Genomic DNA, 24,515 nt, shown 5'->3' with positions numbered 1-24,515 from the left:
TTCAGAAAGCCAGGACACTAGAGGAGGAGCTTGGGACACATGTTTATAGAATGAAGTGCCCCTACTGAGAATCTACAAGAAAGGTTTGACTGCCTTGCCTATCTTAGAGTGTATATCCTATGTCTCCTCTAATTAGACTGTAAGCTTCTAGGAGGGTTTAGTAAGTGTCTCACACACAATAGGTGCTTCACAAATATGTGGGGTTGATTAAGCATCTATATATGGCCTCATGGAAATTCAAGAAAAAATTCTCTATGTGAAAAACAAAGTGTTGTGGTCACTGTTTTGTTTCCACGCTTCTGCCAGCATAACAAAACAACTAAAACAATAATGACAACAGTAACAAAAAGTAATACTGATGTGTAGAGCTATGTGTATACTCTTCCATTAGTAATAGAGTCAAATAATTATATGGCTTGTCTCTTGGGTGCAGACCCTTCAGTTTAGTAGCTTCTTTGTACTAATCACATATTTTGGGGAAACTGTAAGCTCTTTCAGCCTCTCCCACTCTGCACATCTCCTTGGCTATGGGATTTATTCTACCTTAATTTCTATAAACTGTGATTTGTGTATCTTTCCAAAGAGGGGAAAAAAATTAATGAAGTACAATAGGGGACCACAAAGTTACACATTACATTATTGATGTATTTTTAATGCTAACACACAACTGCTTAGAGTTTCTGGTTAGAAAACATAAATGTTTGTGGGAGGACAGTAATTAAATAGCTTATGATAGAGGAAGAGTATTCAAAATAAAATGAAGTCCCTTATTTCGAAGAGACGGAAGTAGGCAGTCTTAGAATTAACTTGCCCTAAATGTGGCGCCATGGAACTCGATCTGCAAAGTGTAAATAAACATCTACCTTGGGATGTGGGATTCACTTAAGGCTTTCTTCAAATAGAAGCGTACTTGTGAGACACTAGGTCCCCAAGGGGACAGAGCTACAGAAACAGACTTCATTTCTACTGTTTCCTGTAGTAAGTTGAACCTGACAGCTGATTCTCCTCTGAACAAGGGGAATTTTTAAGCCCAGAATATAAACACAGTCCATTTTTTTTGTCTTCATCTTATCCTAGTTGGTGTCTTTCCCAAAGATTCTAGTGCATGAGCACAAGTTCAGTGAACTCTCCACGATTACTATGCCTTTCCCAAGGAGAAAAGATGTTCAGAAATCACATTGCCAGTTACATGTACTAGCTTCATTAAAGCCTGCATTTAATTGCCTGGGATTTATAAAAAGATCTAGCAACAAAGGTACACTGTGCCATAACTTCTCCCGGCCTGCAAGGAGGAAACTGAAGCTCAGATTGGTTAAAACTATATGCTGTCTGGGGCAGGGATGGTGTTCACTGTTCTTCATTATCTTTTCAAGACCCTGCACAGTTTAGAGTAGTGGCAATAAAGAACAGCAATTAAGAAACCTGGAGTCTGGAGTCAGACAGATCTGGCTTGGAGCACAAGGGCCTAATGCTAGCAATTACTTGGTGGGCGACCATGAAAAAGCTGTTTTACTCTATCTGAGCCTCAGTCTCTTTACCTGTTAACATGAAAATAATGATCCTATCTATCTGACAAAGTGTTGGATAATTAAACGAAGTAATACATGTAATGTGGTCAAATAGTATCTGCTTACATAGCTAACATTTAATATATTATTAAAAACATTCTCGTTATTATTGTCTGGCATATAGGAAGTACTTTATATGATAAGGAATGAATGGATGAATGCATCCATTAAGCACCAAACTGTAATCCTGATTTTCTCACTTTCCTCTCAATTCCTGCTTACCTTAAATCATACTGTATGTGAATGGAAGTGCCCAATATGGTAACCACATGTGTCTACTGAGCATTTGAAATATGGGTAGAGCAAATGAGGAGCCTGAATCTTTATTTTACTAGCGGTATTTAAGTAGCAACACGTGACCAGTAACTACCATACAGAACAATGCAAGAGATAATCCTTAGCTTTTAGGAAAGTTTCCCATATATGCTTGCCTTTTTTTTTTTTTTTTTAATTTTATTTTATTTTTAAACTTTACATAATTGTATTAGTTTTGCCAAATATCAAAATGAATCCACCACAGGTATACATGTGTTCAAGCTATTTTGATTTAAAATCAACTTTTTATTTACAAAACTATTTATCTAAATTAAACTCTCGATATAATTTTGTTTCCTTTTGTCTTCTATTCAGTGATATATCTGTGAACATCTTTTATAAAATAAGAAACAACTTTTGGAACTCCCCCCCAACACACATGCACACACACTGTTCTCTTTATTAAGCCAGATAAGTTGAACTCACTTAGACATTTTTATTCTCCCTCATCTTCTACTTTTCCTGTTTCTTTTCTATACTTATTTTTCTTGGATATGCACACATAAGATGCAACATGTACTGAGTAAGTTTTGGGTGAGGGGCAGAGGATGGGAGAATTGGCTATTTTAGATATTTGATTTAGAGAAGAGGTGCAAATATATAGAGTTCCTGTATACCCAACACCTAATTTCTTCTGTGTTTAATATCTGACATCAGTTTAATGTGGTAGATTTGTCACAGCCAATGAACCAATACTGATACATTATGATCAACTGAAGTCCATACTTTATTCAGGTTTCTTTAGTTTTTACTCAGTGTTCCTTTTCTGTCCCAGAATTGCATTCAGAATAACATATTGCTTTTAGTCTTCATGTCTTCCTAAGCTCCTCTAGACTGTGAGAGGAGAAGGCACTGGCACCCCACTCCAGTACTCTTACCTGGAGACTCCCATGGACAGAGGAGCCTGGTGGGCTGCAGTCCATGGGGTCACTAAGAGTCGGACATGACTGAGCGACTTCACTTTCACTTTTCACTTTCATGCATTGGAGAAGGAAATGGCAACCCACTCCAGTGTTCTTGCCTGGAGAATCCCAGGGATGGGGGAGCCTGGAGGGCTGCCATCTATGGGGTCACACAGAGTCAAACACGACTGAAGCGACTTAGCAGCAGCAGCAGACTGTGAGACCTTTTCACACTTTCTTGTTAACTGATGATTAATTGGAATCACTGTGGTGGAGCAAATTTATAATTGAGTGCCAATAGTTGAGAAAATAAGTATAAAATTAATTTAAAGATCAAAGATAGAGTACTTCACTCAAAAGCCTGGTAAGCATACCTTGAGAGAGATCTTTACAAATAACACCAGTCATTCTGGACTATGGACTATCTTCTTGGAATACTTTTCTGTGTATGTGTGTGTTAGTTGCTCAGTCGTGGCCGACTCTTTGTGACCCCATGGACTGTAGCCCACCAGGCTCCTCTGTCCATGGAAGTCTCCAGGCAAGAATACTGTAGTGGGTTGCCATTTGCTTCCTCAGGGGATCTTCCTGACCCAAGGATCAAATTCGGGTCCTCCTGCACTGTCTGAGGCACCTTCTTTACTGTCTGAGCCACCAGGGAAGACAATGGATGATGTCCTTGGGATACTTTCCTAAATGTCAGTCAGTCAGTCAGTCAGTTCAGTCACTCAGTTGTGTCCATCTCTTTGCAACCCCATGGACTTCAGGACACCAGGCTTCCCTGTCCATCACCAACTCCCAGAGCTTACTCAAACTCATGTCCATCGCATCAGTGATGCCATCCAACCATCTTGTCCTCTGTTGTCCCCTTCTCCTCCCACCTTCAATCTTTCCCAGCATCAGGGTCTTTTCCTATGAGTCAGTTCTTCACATCAGCTGGGCCACATACTGAAGACTCTTGAAAGTACCTTGGACTGCAAGGAGATCCAATCAGTCAATCCTAAAGGAAATCAGTCCTGAATATTCATTGGAAGGACTGATACTGAAGCTGAAACTCCAATACTTGGGCTACCTGATGTGAAAATGTAAGCAAATCATGGATAACACCTTAAGGAAGCTAGCTACTCCCTAGTGAGTAAAAATCAACCCAACAATAAAACAAAATTTTATGTCCAGTTCAGTGATGACACCATGTGAAATTTAGGTATCATATTATTTTATTCCAACTCACCATCTACTACACATAATACATGGCCTGTCATTTTTACCATGAAAGAAAACTGAATTTGTCTGGAATAATCTGTTCTTCAAAAACTAGACTGTGGCTACTTAGTCACTTGTGTTATTCTACACCATTGCAAACAACAATTCAGTAACTGTCCAAAATCAGATTGATTATATTCTTTGCAGCCAAAGATGAAGAAGCTCTATACAGTCAGCAAAAACAAGACAGGGAGCTGATTGTGGCTCAGATCATGAACTCCTTATTGCCAATTCAGACTTAAATTGAAGAAAGTAGGGAAAACCACTAGATCATTCAGGTATGACTGAAATCAAATCCTTTACCATTATACAGTGGAAGTGAGAAATAGATTTAAGGGACTAGATCTGATAGGCAGAGTGCCTGATGAACTATGGACGCAGGTTCGTGACACTGTACAGGGGACAGGGAGTAAGACCATCCCCAAGAAAAAGAAACGCAAAAAGGCAAAAAGGCTGTCTGAGGAGGCCTTACAAATAGCTGTGAAAAGAAGAGAAGCCAAAAGCAAAGGAGAAAAGGAAAGATATACCCATTTGAATGCAGAGTTCCAAAGAATAGCAAGGAGATGAGAAAGCATTCCTCAGTGATCAGTGCAGAGAAATAGAGGAAAACAATAGAATGGAAAACACTAGAGAGCTCTTCAAGAAAATTAGAAATACCAAGGGAAAATTTCATGCAAAGATGAGCACAATAAAGGACAGAAACAGTATGGACCTAACAGAAGCAGAAAATATTAAGAAGAAGTGGCAAGACTACACAGAAGAACTGTACAAAAAAGATCTTCATGACCCAGATAAGCATGATGGTGTGAAAACCCACCTAGAGCCAGACATCCTGGAATGTGAAGTCAAGTGGGCCTTAGGAAGCATCACTGCAAACAAAGTGGAGCAAGAAGTGGAGGTGATGGAATTCCAGTTGAGCTTGTTAAATCCTAAAAGATGATCCTGTGAAAGTGCTGCACTCAATATGCCAGCAAATTTGGAAAACTCAGCAGTGACCACAGGACTGGAAAAGGTCAGTTTTCATTCCAATCCCAAAGAATGCTGAAACTACCACACAATTGCACTCATCTCACACAATGCTCAAAATTCTCCAAGCCAGACTTCAGCAATACGTAAACTGCGAACTTCCAGATGTTCAAGCTGGTTATAGAATAGGCAGAAGAACCAGAGATCAAATTGCCAACATCCGCTGGATCATGGAAAAAGAAAGAGAGTTCCAGAAAAACATCTATTTCTGTTTCATTGACTATGCCAAAGCCGACTGTGTGGATCACAACAAACTACAGAAAATTCTGAAAGAGATGGGAATACCAGACCACTGATCTGCCTCCTGAGAAATCTGTATGCAGGTCAGGAAGCAGCAGTGAGAACTGGACATGAAACAGACTGGTTCCAAATCAGGAAAGCAGTATGTCAAGGTTGTATATTATCACCCTGTTTATTTAACTTATATGCAGAGTACATCATGAGAAACGCTGGGCTGGAAGAAACACAAGCTGGAATCAAGATTGCTGGGAGAAATATCAATAACTTCAGATATGCAGATGACACCACCCATATGGCAGAAAGTGAAGAACTAAAGAGCCTCTTGATGAAAGTGAAAAAGGAGAGTGAAAAAGTTGGCTTAAAGCTCAACATTCAGAAAACTAAGATCATGGCATCTGGCCCCATCACTTCATGGCAAACAGAAGGGGAAACAGTGGATGACTTTATTTTTGGGGGCTCCAAAATCACTGCAGATGGTGACTGCAGCCATGAAATTAAAAGACACTTACTCCTTGGAAGGAAAGTTATTACTAACCTAGACAGCATTAAAAAGCAGAGACATTACTTTGTCAACAAAGGTCCATCTAGTCAAGGCTATTGTTTTTTTGGGAGTCATGTATGGATGTGAGATTTTGGACTATAAAGAAACTAGGTGCCAAAGAATGATGCTTTTGAACTGCGGTGTTGGAGAAGACTCTTGAGACTCCCTTGGACTGCAAGGAGATCCAACCTGTCCATCCTAAAGGAAATCAGTCCTGACTGCTCATTGGAAGGACTGATGTTGAAGATGAAACTCCAATACTTTGGCTACCTAATGCAAAGAGCTGACTCACTTGAAAATACCCTGATGCTGGGAAAGACTGAGGGCAGGAGGAGAAGGGGACAATAGAGGATGAGATGGCTGGATGGCATCGCCAACTCAATGGGCATGAGTTTGGGTGAACTCCGGGAGTTGGTGATGGACAGGGAGGCCAGGCATGCTGCAATCCATGGGGTCGCTGAGTTGGACACAACTGAGTGACTGAACGGGACTGAACTGCTAGTATATTCTAATACATTGAAGTTAAATGTATTAGAGCTTCATAAGACGTTAGGTATTTATAAACACAATATCACATGGTATATACATGACAAAGAAAATATATTTTAATGGAATGAGGGAGGAATGGCTTTCAAATTCTACAAAGTATCAGTTACTCTGTGTGTGACCTCTGTATAATTTACAATATAGGTTAGTGGCCCTTGGATAAAGACTGGGAGCTATAAAAGAATATTAAAATATATAGTGTTTGAGCTAACCTGTGGGTCCTACTTTTTTAAATGTATCAGTTTTATTCTTATCTATGTCCTTCCTTATAATAGTCTAACTTTCTACATGTGTGTATGGTCACTCGCGTCCAACTGAGACCTCATGGACTATAGCCTGCCGGCTCCTCAGTCCACAGGATTTCCCAGGCAAGAATAATGGAGTGGATTGCCATTTCCTTCTTCAGGTCACCTTCCCTACATAGGGATAGAATCTATGTCTCTTGCGTCTGTCTCCTGCATTGGCAGGCAAATTCTTTACTAACTGGTGGCAACTGGGAAGCCAGTCTAACTTTCTACCCTCCTATAATAGTTTTATCTTTTCAAACCAACATTTCTGTGTTACTGGGTGTGTATATGAGGAGCAAGGTGGTTTAAAGGCTCAATTTTTCTAGGTTCCTTACTGTTACTGCATATAATTTAAGGCTATTTCCCCACCCCTGTTAAAATGCCTCTTTGCTTCAGTTTCTCAGAACTTGTCCTTAACAAAAAGATAGTATTTGTCCTGTATTATCTGTCTCAATGTCTACATTCACTAAAAGTTCCAACATGCTATTTTTTAAACAACGTATATTTGAGAAACTTTGAACAACAGAGCTTAAGAACTGAAATCAACTTCTACATTGTCCGGTATATGCCCTTCCTTTGACACAAGAGAAGTCTGATGCCCAATATTTAGGAAAGGGCACAAAGTTTGTCAACAGAAGAATCAATTCCAGGTCCTAGATATTCTAAGTCTAAAGAGCAGAATGATTCCACTGTACTGCATGGTCTCTTTATTTCATGGAAAGCAAGTTTCCCTAAAGGGAATTTGTTTCTAAAGTTCCAAGAGCACTTTTCTAAAGTAGTCTGACTTTTGAGACCAAGCGACTTGCAGCAGCAGCAGCAGGGGTTCCATAGGCATAAAAACAAAGCAGTAGTGAGTGTCCTATCAAAATGTAGAATTGTCTCCAAAATTAAAGTACAAGAGTCTCCTTCCCCATACTGCTTGACCTTCTTTGTCCTTCTAGCAGTCTTTCCATCCCCTTTTGAGATTTTTGCTATCTGTGTTTTGTAGCCGTGGTAATGGCACCACACACTCACTGCAGAACTCCCTCTGGATTCCCCTTCTGGGCGGTTTCAGTTCTTTAGCAATAGGTAGGGGAACAACACTCAAGGGAGCAGGCTTACATCACCAAAAGCCCAATCTCATCTCCCGTCACCCCTCATACTGCAAGCGTGGAACTGACTTGCTCTTTGGAGGTGATGTCATTCTCCTTCATATTCTATGCTTTGCACATGCTTACATGCTATACATTCTCATTCCACCTTATACCCTATCACTTAGCAACTGCCTCTATGTTCTTCAAATTCAGATAAACCATCACCTCTCTGTGCTTTCCCCAACTCCTTCCTCCCCTAGAGAGTAAGATGTACGCTCTTTTGGCTCCCACCTAGCCCACTGCACATTACTTGATTGTGTGTGTGTGTGTGTGTGTGTGTAAGTTGCTCAGTATTGTCTGACTCTTTGCGACCCTATGGACTACAGCTCTCCAGGCTCCTCTATCCATGGAATTCTTCAGGCAAAAATACTAGAGCGGGTTGCCATTCCTTTCTCCAGACGTCTTCCTGACCCAGGAATCGAACCTGGGTCTCCTGCATTGCAGGCAGAGTCTTTACCATCGGAGCCACCAGGGAAGCCCCACTTGATTATGGTACTTTTTATTTTCTATAGAACTATATCTACCTAGATGTCTCCCTCACTAGACTTTGAGCTACCTAGGAGCAAGAAATATGTCTTATTGGTTCTGGTATACTTAGCAGGCTGTCTAGTAGAGAACTTGTACGTGCCATAAGAGTGACACAATATTTGAACACACAACTGGTGCCAGTCGCTATGCTAAGATACTCGCAGAAATTACGTATTCCTCACAATGATTTTAAGTAATACTGCTATTATTATCATCACTTTACAGATAATAAAACTGAGATCTGGAGAAAGTAAGCAATATGTCCATGTTCAAACATCAAGTAAATTTAAGAGCTCAAATACAAGTCCATTTTCTTAAGTATTTTGTTGCTTCTCCGCGGGGATCAAAAAATAGTTGTTGAATAAACTAGTGCATGAATGTCAGTGAAAAAATGGAAAGACTACTACCCTAAAGCAAATAATACCAAGAATTCTAAGTGCTTGAGCTGCTTGTCATGGAATCTTACTGAACAGACAGTACTGGTCTAAGGAAGAGGATCAAGATAAACTTTTAGTGGGACGGTCATCAAAGGTGTAAATGTATAAGGGACACAACATTCATTTGAATACTTTTACAGGGAAAATGACAGAATCTCTTTTCCTACTGGCTTATGAATAACTCTGTGGAGAATTCTAGAATGACTGCTGTGAAGAAAAGGACCTGAAACCAAGCCAGGAACACTCTTTTCTTCAAAAGAAAATTCCAGCTGATCCAGCCAGAAATGTGGCTTTGAACAAGGAAGGCAACTGTGAGTTGGCTTACACTCGACTGGACATTTCCCAATTTTTTTCCCATGAAGCTGCAGTTTGGCCTTGCTCTTAGGGGCCACTCTGCTAAATGCCCAAGACTGAGAGTACTTAGAGACCTCAGGAAAAAAAAAAATCTGGCAGACAACAAATTATTTAATCTACTTTCTTTTCCTGTTGCAATTTTCTGCTTAAAAGGGGAATAGAAAACACACACACACACACACACATAAGAGAGAGAGAGGTCAAAATGAAAGGAATGTGAGTTTATTTTAATGGGAAAGGCATTTTGTGGATATAAAAATTCCATTTGTTCAATTCCTAAAGAAAAGGGCATTTCTTATGCTGAGTAAAAATTCAGACTTCATATTTTCAGACATTTGATTCTAATGGGTTTTAATTACTATCATTAATAGTAGGGAATGCAAGAGACACAGGTTCGATCACTGGGTCAAGAAGATTCCCCCGGACGAGGAAATGATAACCCACTCGAGTATTCTTCCTGGAAAAATCGCATAGACAAAGGAGCCTGGAGAGTCCAACATGACTGAGTACAAGCACTGTGGCTATGACTATGACGGGCATAGAAACTAGAGTACAGATTCAGGGAAATCCAGCAATCCAACCCAACTATGCATGTATTAAGCTCTGACTATGCTGGAGGAGTGACAGACTTTATTTTTTGGGGGGCTCCAAAATCACTGCAGATGGTGAGTGCAGCCATGAAACTGAAAGACACTTACTGCTTGGAAAGAAAGTTATGACCAACGTAGATAACATATTAAAAAGCAGAGACACTGCTTTGCAACAAAGGTCCTTCTAGTCAAAGCTTTGGTTTTTCCAGTAGTCATGTATGAATGTGCTGCTGCTGCTAAGTTGCTTCAGTTGTGTCCAACTCTGTGCGACCCCATAGACGGCAGCCCACCAGGCTCCCCCGTCCCTGGGATTCTCCAGGCAAGAACACTGGAGTGGGTTGCCATTTCCTTCTCCAATGCATGAAAGTGAAAAGTGAAAGTGAAGTCGCTCAGTCGTGCCCGACTCCTAGCGACCCCATGGACTGCAGCCTACCAGGCTCCTCCCTCCATGGGATTTTCTAGGCAAGAGTACTGGAGTGGGGTGCCATTGCCTTCTCCAGTATGAATGTGAGAGTTGGACTATAAAGAAAGCTGAGTGTCAAAGAATTGATGCTTTTGAACTGTGGTGTTGGAGAAGACTCTTGAGAGTCTCTTGGGTTGCAAGAAGATCCAACCAGTGCATTCTAAAGGAAATCAGTCCTGAGTATTCATTGGAAGGACTGATGCTGAAGCTGAAACTCCAATATTTGGCTACCTGATGCGAAGAACTGACTTATTTGAAAAGACCCTGCTGCTGGGAAAGATTGAAGGTGGGAGGAGAAGGGGATGACAGAAGAAGAGATGGTTGGATGGCATCACCAACTGAATGGACATGAGTTTGAGTAAGCTCTCAGAGTTGGTGATGGACAGGGAAGCCTGGTGTGCTGCAGTCCATGGGGTCGCAAAGAGTCGGACATGACTGAACGACTGACCTGAACTCATGCTGGAGGAATGCTTCCCTTTGTGGCTCAGATGGTAAAGAATCCGCCTGCAGTGCGGGAGACCTGGGTTCGATCCCTGGGTTGGGATGATCTCCTGGAGAAGGGAAAGGTTACCCACCCCAGTATTCTGGCCTGGAGAATTCCATGGACTGTAGAGTCCATGGGGTGGCAAAGAGTCCAACATGACTAAGCAACTTTCATTATACTGTAGGAAACAGGAAAGGGGCGCATGGCAAAAATCTCGCACTTAAGGTACAGATGTTCAATCTTGTTATAGAGAAGAGCAGACATGGAAAATAATTAGGGAGTAAGACAGTATTTTAAAAAGGTTAAAATATAACCCAATAAGTTACTTTTACAAATCATGGCTGTAAGGAAAGACTTGGAGGCAGAAATAGGGTGAGATATGCCTTGAGGGCTTGCTTTTATATATGAAAAGCATCTTTTTAAAAGGGGGTGCTTTTATGGTAACAGCATGAACAGAACAGAGAAGTGCAAAATAGCATTCATTCAAGCGTTCATTCAACAAGTATTTGACAAATACCAGTATGTACAAGGCCCTGTGTCAAGAGCTAGTATGACGATATCTCTTCTTATTTTTCAGAGAGCATGGAGAGATCACACTAGATGGAACAAAGGGCAGATTTCAGCTGTATGGCTTTGGTTGAGTAACTTTACTTCTCTGAGCCTTAGTTTCCAGTCATATGGAATGAGAGGATCAGATTTCATGGTTTTCAAAGTTGTTCGTTTTATTTATTTATTTTTTTACTCTTTTTGGCGCTAATGAAATCTTAAGCCTGACCCAAATATATGAAGGAACCAGCATGGATCTGCTCCAGCTGCCTTAAGGGCTGGAGTTGGGGCAACAGTGAACCCAGACATGCCTCTTGTTAGCCTCTCCGTCCATGGTGCCTGCTTCAAGGCTCCTCTACAGAATCTCAGGATTACAGGAGAAAATAGTTTTACAACTCATCTTCCTAAACCTTCAATTCCTTCCCAGCTGTAAAATGTTGCAATAAGAAATAGAAGCAATTGGAGGATTCATTGTTTAAATAAAGTCTGGTTAGAAAGGATCCTGGATTTCAGGATGCCAAAGCAGTATAGGGTCTTAAGTGAAATGACAAAACTGTTGTTTGAAAGACTTATTTGAAAGTGTCTGGTAATGCCATTGAGCGACTTCACTTTCACTTTTCACTTTCATGCATTGGAGAAGGAAATGGCAACCCACTCCAGTGTTCTAGCCTGGAGAATCCCAGAGACAGGGGAGCCAGGTGGGCTGCTGTCTATGGGGTCGCACAGAGTTGGACACAACTGAAGTAACTTAGCAGCAGATGAAGAAAACTAGGTATGAAGCTTTAAAGGCCTTGGCTAGGCTGGCTTTACTGGGGAAGGTAAGGGTTAAACCAAGACAGCTAGGGGAGAATCTGCAGAACTCGGTAAGATTAAATAGGATGAAGGAGGCAAAGCTGGGGTGAAAAATAGCATTCCAGTTTATAAATCCAATATGGTACTACGAATAGATATGGGGACGTGGATCTCAAACTGGGTGCACATTGGAATTGCCTGGGGAGCTTTAAAAATACTGATAACTGGTTCTCACCCTTAGAGATTCTGAATTAATTGGTTAGGGGTGCAGTCCGGGCACTGGGATTCTAAAGCTCCCCAGGGAATTCCACTGTGTAGCTGAGGTTGAGAACCACTGAATCAGAAGGACAGGGAGCTATGGAAGGCCTGGAGAATATGCTTTAATTAAACTATATACTGTCATTTTTATGATCCAAGAAATTTTTACATCAAAGTTGACTTATTTTTTCCATCATATTTGCCTAATATTAAACACTAACCATATAACTACCGAGTTATATGTAATAGGACTTTTTTTCCCTATATTATTCTGTCAGCACATCTCTATGGTATTTCCAAGGACAACAGCCTGTGCTTCCCCAATGTTAAAAATATCAATGAAAAGAATTTCCACTAACAAGAAATGTGTGTGTCCCTGTAAGTCTGTGTGTAAATACTGTCACTTCAAGTGTTTTCCTTTACAACAGATGGTTGTTATAGGATCATAATGATGGCTGTCCAAAAACTGTCTTTTCTTAACATTCATGTATACACACACACACACACACACATACAGAGAATGAAGAGACCTATAATCATCATATTATTCAGGCATTCTAATCTTGAAATGCTATTTAGTCTCTATAAGGCGATTACTAAAAGTCAAAAAAATTTGGCCTTTACTTGCCTAAACATAGTCAGGCAAGAGAAATGAAATGTTACGTCATAGCAATCCCTAATATTTGCATCATTTTTTTTTTGAGTTTTTGAAAATACCTTCTACAAACACTATCCAGATGGATCCTAATGATAGTTCTGTTATTAAATCATGGTAGATACTATAATTTTCTTTTTCTAGATGAGGATATAGAGGCCCAGAAGTTTTATAACATGGTCGAGTCCCATGGTAGAATTTAACCCATTGAACCTCAGATCTTTCCCCTCCTTGTTCACTTCTCTAAAGTTTCTCTCAAGCGTACAGTCTAGTTATCAGCACACATCCCTGGTTGAGGCTCTAAGAGGGAGAGACTGATGGTTCATCCACTCAAAGTAATCTCTTTTTCCTCCATGTCCCACAGGACTTTATCAGCACAATCTAATAAAGCATTATTTTCTACTGTTAAAGTTATAAATAAGCTTATTTTGATTACTGTACTACAAGCTTTTTGAAGGTGGGGTCCATGTAAGATTGTAAGTCATAGGTCCTATGCCCAAAGCACCTAAATACACTTTCATATTCTTAACCAGGTTTGGGAATTGGCTCTCTCATTCCTGTACTCCATCTTGCCTAATTTGTTACTTTTTTAGTTGAGAATGAGAAATATCATTTTCCAAGTTAATTTCTACCCTCTAGTGCTGCATGCAGAACCTGTCTACTAGTTCTATATATGGCAAACGCTCTTCAAATAAGGCAAAACCATAAAATTACCTTATCTTCCCTGAGGTATTTCCTCCGATTGCCAAGCCAAGTTTTCCCAGTTTCATTAAATTTGAAACAGAAGTTTTTCAAGATGATTTACTTTTTTTCACCAAAACATCCTCTAAATAAAATTCATGTTTGGCATAGGCACTCCAGGACTAAACCCATGACTTCAAAAGTGACATGATCCATACAGCGTTCAGAACAGCTACTACCTTGCTCAGTAGGGACCTATGATTTCAGATTAAAGTTATGTTAGCTTTCATAGCATCAAGACTCATCTATAGGAAGGCTGAGCCTGCATTTCTTCTAGGTCAATACTAATGGTCCAACAGTATCATTACCTGAAGTAAGTAAAAGCTTAATTTGTATATTTGAGTTCTTCAAATAGTTTTCCCAAAGACATGAAATACAATGCTATTGAACAGATAACTGGGAGCAAACCAGGGTATGCTCCCTGACACTTTGGGATTCACTGTGACTATGTAAGGAGAATGTCACTCTCCCAGCAATGAGTTTGTAGCACTGTGTTAAAGACATATGATTTAAACTACTAACTGAAGAACTCATAAAAACATATGAAGACAACAATACTCTTTTTTTTTAAAAATAGCTTTATAGAAAAAAAATCACATGTAAAATTTATCAAGGACACAAAACTATCTGAGAGTCATCAAATTTGGACTTTTTCAATTTGGCATTAAGCCTCATAACAACTTCTCATTAATATACCCAATGAGATTATTAAAACAGTGCAAAGAAATGACTGAGAAATAGCATCACAACATTTTTAAGTGTTGGAAATTCTAACAAGTTATCTTGGAGGTTCAGAATAGATTTCAGCTGTAATTCCCTCAATTATCAAAAAAATGGGTATCCATGCCCATCCCCCCAACTTATCCTGACATAAACAGAAGGAGAATGAATTTCAGATTACCTCTACTCATGACAGTTTTATCCTGGACAAAGTTCCTGCCACGAAACAGAGGGTGAAGGACTTCAAGAAGAGCTATAATTGCCATAATGTTGATTAAATGTACACTTAACGCAGGGGAGAGCTTTTCGGTGGCATGGCAGAGCAGTCTTTGTAGTGCTATTAAAAACCCCTTCAAGTACAATCTTCTGAAAGTGGTACTTTGATGAGCAATACAACACACCTGAAGTTTCGTTGGTATGTAAAGCAAAGGCTGGAACTGAAAAGCAGCGAGAAATGTGTGAGTGATGCTGCCCTATATATACCGCGACATTACACATATATTTCTAGCTATGAACTACACAAGAAAACCAAGCTTATTTTATATTTACAACTGTTTTGAAGCCAAACATTATTCATTTCATTTGATCAGTTCTCTTTTTCATCTACTAAGCTTGGCTAAGTGACATGAAGCTATTTTCTCAAATCATACACACACACACACACACACACATATTTCTTCCTATATATATTTAAGGGTTATATTTTATCATATGTCATATACATATGATATATTTTATCACATATATATATATACACACATATATATATATTTGAGGGATGTGAAAGTTGCTTATTCATGTCTGACTCATTGTGACCCCATAGACTATACAGTCCATGGAATTCTCCAGGCCAGGATACTGGAGTGAGTAGCCTTTCCCTTCTCCAGGGGATCTTCTCAACCCAGGGATCAAACCCAGGTCTCCCGCACTGCAGGCAGATTCTTTACCAGCTGAGCCACAAGGGAAGCCCAAGAATACTGAGTGGGTAGCCTATCCCGTCTCCAGTGGATCTTCACCACCCAGGAATTGAATGGGGGTCTCCTGCATTGCAGGTGGATTCTTTACCAACTGAGCTATCAGGGAAGCCCCTATCTGAGGGATAAATGTTGCCAAAATTAAGTGAGTGAAATTCACTCAGTCATGTCCAATTCTTTGCAACCCCATGGTCTATACAGTCCATGGAATTCTCCAAGCCAGAATACTGGAGTGGGTAGCCTTTCCCTTCTCCAGGGATCTTCCCAACCCAAGGATCAAACCCAGGTATCTTACATTGCAGGCAGATTCTTTACCAGCTGAACCACAAGGGAAGCCCTGCCAACACTAAAGATAATCAGAAGAAGGTGGCATGGGACATAAAGTACTTCCTAAACAGGAAGCACAAATGCCCCTTGAAAGGCAAACGATGTATTTGTATTTGTTGAATATGGTTTGGAAAATTTATTATAAAGTCATCAGTCATTCCTTCATAAATTTCATATCAATGTGCATGAGACTGTGTACACACACACACACACACACACAGAGCTAGAGGCTTCTAGAGAGATCTTTTGGTTAAGAATAATGGTATTACCAAAATGATAGACAAGATTTATGATTCTCAGAAGCATTTGGAAAGTTTAGAAGAGAAAAGAAAGAGAACGGTATTCAGAGAAATGAAACTATACCAGAGGTTCCCTAACCCCTTCTTTCCTGCCCTCCAAGGCCACCCTAGATTCACTAGATATAACATTGAAGTGGCAGTAGTATCTAAACATTTTAAACCAGTGTTAGGCTTAACTAGCCAACAAACAATAAAACCTTTTTCTGTTAGACCAGTGGTGTAAGAATGGAGCGGCAAGCTGAACCACTAGTCTTCGAGTGCTGGTTTAGAGAACAGAACACACTGTCAATTGACACTTGCCTTTTACAATTTGTACACAGTCAGGTCACCTGACCCCCCAACCTCATACACAGCTTAGTAAACTGTATTGCTCCCCAAAGAATAATTTATCTTTTCAGAGTGCTAGACTTCACTCCAAAATGAGGTAACTGAGAGTGGTCAACTGACTTCACATCAAAGCACTGCTCTTTGAGAAACAGAGTCAAGAATAGAGAATCTAGTCACAAAAGCAATTAGTTTACACTTTTTTCCACTCGCCATTTGATTAAGTACCTGTCTACCTAGGGAACAAGATGTTCTGCACTGAGACTAACAATGCAAGCTTAAAATTTTAGTAGTATATTGTCTTTATTCTCTTATATGCTAACTAGTTTTTCACGATCTGTTTTTAGTAGTAGTCCTTTTTTGAAGTAGAAATAAAAAGTGAATAATAACATGTAGAGTAAATCGCAAATCTTCGCTTAGGAAGACCAACCCATCTAATGAAAAGACCACAAAGAGACATCACTGCAAATGGGTAAGTTAGGAGTTAGTGCACAAATGCTTTAAAAGTCAGGGATTAACCCACTTAGTGAAAACTGCATACTGTGTCAATTATATTTTATAAAATAAATACTTAATAAATCCTTAAGGTTTCATTTCATGTATTAGTCTTCATTAACAAATTTTGTCAGAAAATAATTGAGCATATGCCTCCACTTTGTAGACGGGATATTTCTATAGCATTCACTCCCACTGAAGTGAAACATACTAAAATCCAGTGTCTTTATGCCCATGTCTGCTTATAAAAGTTACTTCATGTGAAACAGCCAGGAGATCAATCACCAACAAAGTGTCTAATGACACCTACGTGTATGGAAAACATATGGGAACTTTGTAATAAAAGACATGATCATAGGTCTGGCATTCAGGTTGTAAAATAGCAAATAAAAATAAGACATAATATAACTGAGAAAGATAGCATAATATAACATATTATAATATATTATAATATAACGTAACAGATAAAGTGGTAAAAAATATATATATATATATATTTTAGAATTGAAAGAGATCAGAGTCTAAAACTGTTATGAGCCTAAAACAGTTATTTATAAGATGACCCTTGAAACTGGGTATAGAGAATGAAGAGGATGTGGAACACATGAACAAAGGCAAAAATGGAGAAATGCACATATGTTTAGGGGAAAATTACATTTTTTAAAAATCCCCACTTAGAATGGAAGATGAGACCATGTTATTGTAGCCTTAGAAGGGGGAATTCAGATTTAGTGCAGTAAAAGTTGGGAGCTTCAGAATGCTTCTGAGAAAGAAGTAAGCATAGTGAAGGAAGCACTCACCTGCCTATTCAGCCAGGTAAGATAAAGTGGATGAGAGGAAGAAGGACCTACAGCCAGAGCTCTAGAACCTTCTTTGTTTCTTTTTCCTTTGCATCTTTTGTTTTTCGGGAGTTTTTTGGCCATGTCATGTGGCATGTGGGATCCTGGCTCCCCGACAGGACTCCCAGTAGGAAGCACAGAGTCCTAACTACGGGACTGACAGGAAATTCCCAAAAATCTTCCATTCCACCAAGTGAAAGCGAACATCAAAGTCGCTCAGTCATGTCTGACTTTGCAACCCCATGGACTGTAGCCCACCAGGCTCCACTGTCCACGGAATTCTCCAGGCCAGAATACTGGAGTCAGTAGCCGTTCTCTTCTCCAGAGGATCTTCCTAATTCAGGGATCAAACCCAGGTCTCTCGCATTGCAGGTGGATTCTTTACCATCTGAGCCACCAGCAAAGCCCAAGAATACCGGAGAGAGTAGCCTATCCCTTCTCCAGCGGATCTTCCCAACCCAAGAATTGAACCGGGCAGGCTCTCTTGCATTGCAGGTGGATTCAGCCAAACCAGACTGCAAATTTTAGGAAGTTTCTCTTCATGTCTCTCAGAAAAGGACAAGTAATCTAACAATTATTGGTGAAGAGAAGAGCAGAAAAAGCAAGTAGGCTTTCAAATGAGTGATACAACAGTGAGATTATGAAATGCTGGAAAGAAATCTCAGCTCTGGCATCAAGTCTTTCAAATGTAACAGGGCAGAGACAAAGCTCGGGTTTTGTTCATCAAACTCAACTTGATGTTCATCCCTTCATATATGGTTTTATGAGTCCCACATATGTGTCTTGATCTCATATACAATTTAAATTTCCATATCATATAAATTCCCAATATTATGGATTTTCATTCTATCTACGCCTGTCTTTATGGTTGATTCACTCTCAGACATACTTTAGACAAATCAGAAAAAAAGAATGTTTACTAAAAGAAGGAAAATATATGGCTAACTAAGGTAGAAAGGAATCAAACAATTCCATAAAATGGAAATGATCAACCTTTTTTAAAAACAACAGAGAATTTCAATCGACTGGTTTTCAAGTATTGAGTCACTTTGAATTACACAGAGCCTTGACCAATATTTATTGCTACATGTTTTAGAAGCAATTTCCATTTTGATGGGTTGCTTCAAAAGTGGTATTTCTGAAGCAGTTAGGTAACATAAAAATATAGGATCAAGATTATGTCTGTCAGATGAAAAATACAGCATTTATGCAGCATTATATAATCTATTTGCTGGTTTATGAGCCCAAGGTCCCCATGGGAGTGTCACAAACGCACATAATATGCTACAGGGTTATATCATGCATTTGAGAATCCAAATGAGAAGGAAATACTTTCTAAAACCACAAGTATAACTAGAATACTTGTATTTTGTACTTTAAAATAAGTTCGAAATTACAGACAATTTCAATTTGGCAGCTTAAGGTGTCCTCGGTTTGGATGACCCAGACATTAAAATACATGTACTTTTTCTCCAGTACGTTACTACCCTTCAATTGTTAAGATACATAGCACATAAATCAGATGACCAAATTGGGCCTATGAAAGAACCAATGATTCAATGTCAAAGAAGCCTACTGCAGTGTTCCCCAAGGATGAGGCCAGTATTTCTTAAACACTCCAGCTAACTGCCTTCAATAAAGAAAGAACACACGATACTTAATTTCAAAGATGACATCACAACAGGGATAACTGGTGTGGCTAACTCAGGAATGGACATAATTAGAACTCAAAACAAAAGGTTATATCATGGACATAAATTTGAAAATAAAGAACTGAGATGAGATTATACATTTATGACGGAAAAAATACCATGGAACAGCAATCCCTAGCAATAGAAACAAATGTATAAAACAGCTGGCAAGTCTGAAAAGAACCAAAAACTAATCCTGATTTGGAATGGAATTATTTTTAAAAAGGATAGCTAATCTCAATAAATATATATAATAGACAAAATATAACAAAGAAATTCTGTAATTATTTGGTATGATTATGAATAACACTAGTTCTTTTTAGAGAGAAAACATACAAAAAATTAAAAGTGAAGTAAAAGTTGAAGTCTGGTTCAAGAGTTCTGAATATATAAAATATTATTTTGTACATATTTAGTTGCTTTACATTCTAAAGAAGGAAGAACAAACAATATAATTTGTGTTACAAAGATAGAATTATACCAAAAAATATAATTTTATAAATTTTAAGGTTAATTGAAATAGGTGACAAAAGTTAAAATTCTTTTTGAGTTCTTAATAGGTCTTACTCCAATCTGATATGGAAAACGGCAGACTCAGTCCAGACTAAGGCTGAAGATTTCATCGGACAGTATTAGGAACTGACTTATAACTCCTGACATTTTCCAACATGTTTTTGGGGGAACTATCAACCGAAACTGGCTTCCAGGCTTTTTGCTTAGAGTCAGGACCACAGAACTCGAAAATAAACTTTTTCCCAAAGGAAATGCACCATTGACCAGAGACCACAGAATTAGAAATACTATGCATATTGTTTTTAGTATAACCCCAAATTTATCTTTCAAATTGACAGGGTTTCCAGAAGCACAAACTGACGGTCCATGTACCAAATGCAGACTGTACAGTGTTTGTAAAATCTAATAATTTTTTAAATTGATGAAATCTACATAAAATGGAATATCTACTCTATCAAGGAAAGAAAGGAATAAAGATCTGGCAATGCTGTGCCTTTCTTTTCCTAAGTCAACAATCTGCCAGTGCTCAGTGGTGACAAAGAAGGAATGAACTTGTTTTTTGTCCTCCTTCATTCATTTCTAAGCAATCTAGTCCTAGGAAGCATCTGAGTTTGCTGTCCCTGGTTTCTAAGTGGACCCTTTCTTAGTTTGCTATATGATGTGAGCTATTTTTAAAAAGTGACTTTAATATGATCACAATACAGTATAGCACGTTAGTTAATCCAGGAGTAACACCACCAGTAAGTCACGGAGCAGCAGCCTTTAATGAGTGGTTACACAATTGTTCAATCTAGTCAGATTTCCTTTGGTTAACCAATATTTCATTTTACCTACACTAAAATCGGTTAGTGACAATCAACTCTCCTTTTCTTTCTAAGAATTGAAGAAAAAATTCTAACCCCTTTTAGGAAGAATTAAAAGCAAACAAAAACAGAGTGGGAGTTGTGGAATAAGGAAAGAAGAAAATATGTACTACAACCAAGAGGAGAGGAATTTTCAATTACAATAAAGAACACAATGTTCTGTACAAGGAAAAGATAAATCAAAGTCTTTTAATTTGTTCCCAAGGATTCTCTCCATGAAGTGAGTAAAGAAAGACCCAAAAGTGAGCTCTTGTTTAAAAATTTTCAACATTTACTCAAATTCATCCTAAGCATTTGTTTTGTTATACCATAGGGAAGACTATCTATACGGATGTGAGAGTTGGACTGTGAAGAAAGCTGAGCTCCGAAGAATTGATGCTTTTGAACTGTGGTGTTGGAGAAGACTCTTGAGAGTCCCTTGGACGGCAAGGAGATCCAACCAGTCTATTCTGAAGGAGATCAGCCCTGGGTGTTCTTTGGAAGGAATGATGCTAAAGCTGAAACTCCAGTACTTTGGCCACCTCATGCAAAGAGTTGACTCACTGGAAAAGACTCTGATGCTGGGAGGGATTGGGGGCAAGAGGAGAAGGGGACGACAGAGGATGAGATGGCTGGATGGCATCACTGACTCGATGGACGTAAGTTTGAGTGAACTCCGGGAGTTGGTGATGGACAGGGAGGCCTGGTGTGCTGCGATTCATGGGGTCACAAAGAGTCGGACACGACTGAGCGACTGAACTGAACTGAACTGATCTGAATCCTAATATTACTATCTTAACAAATAAGGCTATGTTTCACAAAAATAAAATGTTCTGTTTTGCATCATTGCAGAAAACTATGAAAAATAAAATTTTGATTTAAAAATATATAACTTGAATTTTTTGGCATGCAGTTCTACCAGGTTTAAAAAAGAAGGGTTTTATATTGTCAGTTAATTGTTCAGATAAGAGATTATCACAGGAGAACTGACTCCATAAGGAGCAAAGGCAGGCATAGGGCTGGTCTTTCTAGACACATCCAAGAGATTAATTAGAAGTACCAGTAGGAGATGTTGGCAAAATTATTTATAATTGTGCTCTTAAGTGTGGTGTTAGAAACAAGTCAACAATGTACAGCAGTATGATATCAAATGTATTTTCTTTCAAGGAGCTAGAAGCACCTTATATGCTTAAACACAATTTATGTTTATGCATGGCAAGGAGACCAATAAAGCCTCTTCAGCGAAATCAAATAGCCCAAATGCAAAGCAATGAAAGAATTAGGAAACGAAGTTTAAAAAACAATCTATTACACATTTCTTTCTACTTAAGATTATCATTCCGAAAGGGGTTTGAAAGTCTATTCCTGAAAGGTAATAGAGGAGACAGACTTCAATTAATATGGTGTCCTCTGACATCTAGTCCGTAGAAATAAAAGGAGAGAGCATTAACTCCTAACAGTGGACATGTTAAGGAGAAAAGGAGAAAGAAAGGAAAAAAAAAAAAAAGAACAAATTCTAAATAGCTATGTGGAACAAGGTGACCCAGCTGAGTTTAACAGAGAACCAAAATGTAATCAAATGAAACCTCTGACCTTTGTACCAAAGAGAGTGAGGGAAACAGGAAGGTAAACACAATTTAAGAATCTGTGAAGAAAAGTAAAAGAAGTTGCATCTGTGTGCAACATCCCCCTGAACATGTAGGCAACAGCCAGACCCTGAAAGAACTCCAGGTCTCAGAAGAGGCAGCCAAGCCCCTCAGCACCTCCTTTAACCACAGCTTCAGTTTCTTCCATGATCCATTTTCACCTAAGGAAACCGGAGGCAACTCAAATCAACAGAGCAAAGTAAACCAGAGCTCAGTAAACCAGCCACCACCCACCTGAAACCACGCCTCCAGTTTCCAAGTGAAAACAAATCCCACTGACTCTGTCTCAGATCCAAGCAGTTTCCACAGTTGCTACAGATCCTTTATCTAATCAAGACCCTTTATCTAATCAGTATATGTGTGTGTGTGTGTCTGTTTGTGTCTGTATGTTCAGTGAAATGACAGCAGCCAAGAAGATCAGAAGAGAAGGAGGAGCTGAATCCTGAGGAAGAAGCACCAAGGGCAAGAGAAATGAAAACGGCAAGGAAGGCCAGAGTATGTCCTATTCTCACTCTTTCTCCAGCCTTAGCACGGTACTTAGCACATAGTAGGTGCTCAGTAAAACGACTGGTGAATCAATCAACAAAATAGCCTTTCTGTTTGAAACTCCATGTGCCCTTTCAGGGAAGAAGTTTGCTTGCTCATGATGATTACAATCTAAAGCAACCAAAATCAGAGGGATTATGACAATAAAGAAACCCTACAGATACAAAACATAAATATGAAATAACCATTCAAGTTAAAAAAAAAGAACTGAAAAAGAACACATACATGCTAGGAAATTCTATTAAAAGGAAAACATTATTGGGAGGCCCAATATTGCCAGTAAAGTACATTTTTAAACAGTATATTAAATTTCATATTAAAATGTACTGAAGTGGTAAGAAATAAAGATATTAGATGATATCTGAACTACAATGACCTAAATATCCTTGAAAGTGAAAGTTGCTCAGTCACGTTTGGCTCTTTGCAAGCCCATGGACTATATAGTCTGTGGAATTCTCCAGGCCAGAATACTGGAGTGGGTAGCCTTTCCCTTCTCCAGGGGATCTTCCCAACCCAGGTACATTATTCCATAATTACTTTCCTTAAGTCTTTTGGAACTTTTGAAATCACACATGTAAGACAGCACTTGTCTTCTTGGCCTTCCTTATAAAATCTTTATAAGCCAATAATGCTTTTTCTTTAGCTTATCCAAAGGAAGAGCTGTAGAGTCCAGATCTCTGTCACCATCTCAAAGCAATGATGCCTAGACAGGGCTATGTGTTTTATTTCTGCCAATATTCTATATGCCCAGGGTTTTTCTTCTTCATCTTCTTCTTGATATTGGAAGCAAATACATCATTTCCAAGCAAACACCATGCTCATGAGAGACAATATCCATTAAGCAGTTAGCCCATTAACTTAGGAAAACATTTTTTGTTAATTACTTGGGAGAGTAAATGCTTAGATAAATGTTTTTCATAGTATGCTAAATGACATGCTAGATTACATAGTTGTATCAGTTTGAGAACTGTTGTATATTATAACCCTCTCTTTCATATTCTTACTATGCATTAGCATTCTAGAGGCTCTGACAGGTCCTAATATAAGGAAATCTGTTTACCTGTAACCCAAACTTTAATCTATGGAGCCCTTTCTTTCACAGGATGAGGAGGGTGCATGTAATTGGTTTAGCCTCTCACAACATTTTGATAAAATGCAGAATCATAATTAGATGGAAACTTAGAAGCTTCACTTCAATCCCTCACTTTAGATTTGAAGAAATTAAGGTCCAGGAAAGTAAAACCATTTGGCCAAGATGACACAGCCCATTTCACAGGTTAGCCCATTTTCTTGGGCACCAGACTATTTTCCCACCTCCTTTAGGATCTCATGCCCTCACTCAGCCCTTTCTCTTTCATGCTTTTCTCCCCTTCCCTTCTGACATTCACCACCAATTTTAAGAATGACCAAGTGCTATCTTTCATCTCAAACTATCACCTCAGTCACTCTTCCCCTCTACTGCCAAATTCCTTAAAAAGGTGTCTATATTTAACATCTCACCTTCCTCAACTTTCATTCATTCCTTAATCATTAAAATCTGGTTTCATTCTCCACTACTCTCCTAAAAATTATCCCCACTACTTAAGCCCTCAGGCCACAATGCTCCAGCCACAGAACTTTCTGCGTGCCACTG

At 39.0% G+C, this 24,515-nt stretch overlaps 1 protein-coding gene across 5 annotated transcripts in view; it reads right to left on the bottom strand.

Moving 5' to 3' along the window:
- FIGN (fidgetin, microtubule severing factor) overlaps nt 1-24,515 on the bottom strand; it is a 131,709-nt gene that overhangs the window by 64,081 nt on the left and 43,113 nt on the right. Inside the window, exons 3-4 of one of the 5 annotated variants that reach the window (XR_008711891.1) lie at nt 14,568-14,823; nt 12,525-13,861 (exon numbers count right to left, since the gene is read on the bottom strand). The exons of 3 other annotated variants lie outside the window; for them this stretch is intronic. The gene's annotated coding sequence lies outside the window, so the exon portion shown is untranslated. Of the gene's footprint in view, nt 1-12,524; nt 13,862-14,239; nt 14,824-24,515 lie in introns of those variants that run through there. One more of the 5 variants, XR_008711888.1, reaches the window with a different exon arrangement.

Source organism: Bubalus kerabau, chromosome 3 (assembly GCF_029407905.1).
Source record: "Bubalus kerabau isolate K-KA32 ecotype Philippines breed swamp buffalo chromosome 3, PCC_UOA_SB_1v2, whole genome shotgun sequence".
NCBI classification, from domain to species: Eukaryota; Metazoa; Chordata; class Mammalia; order Artiodactyla; family Bovidae; genus Bubalus; species Bubalus kerabau.
Note: the sequence above shows the minus strand (reverse complement) of the source record. Positions and strands in the feature narration are given on the sequence as shown.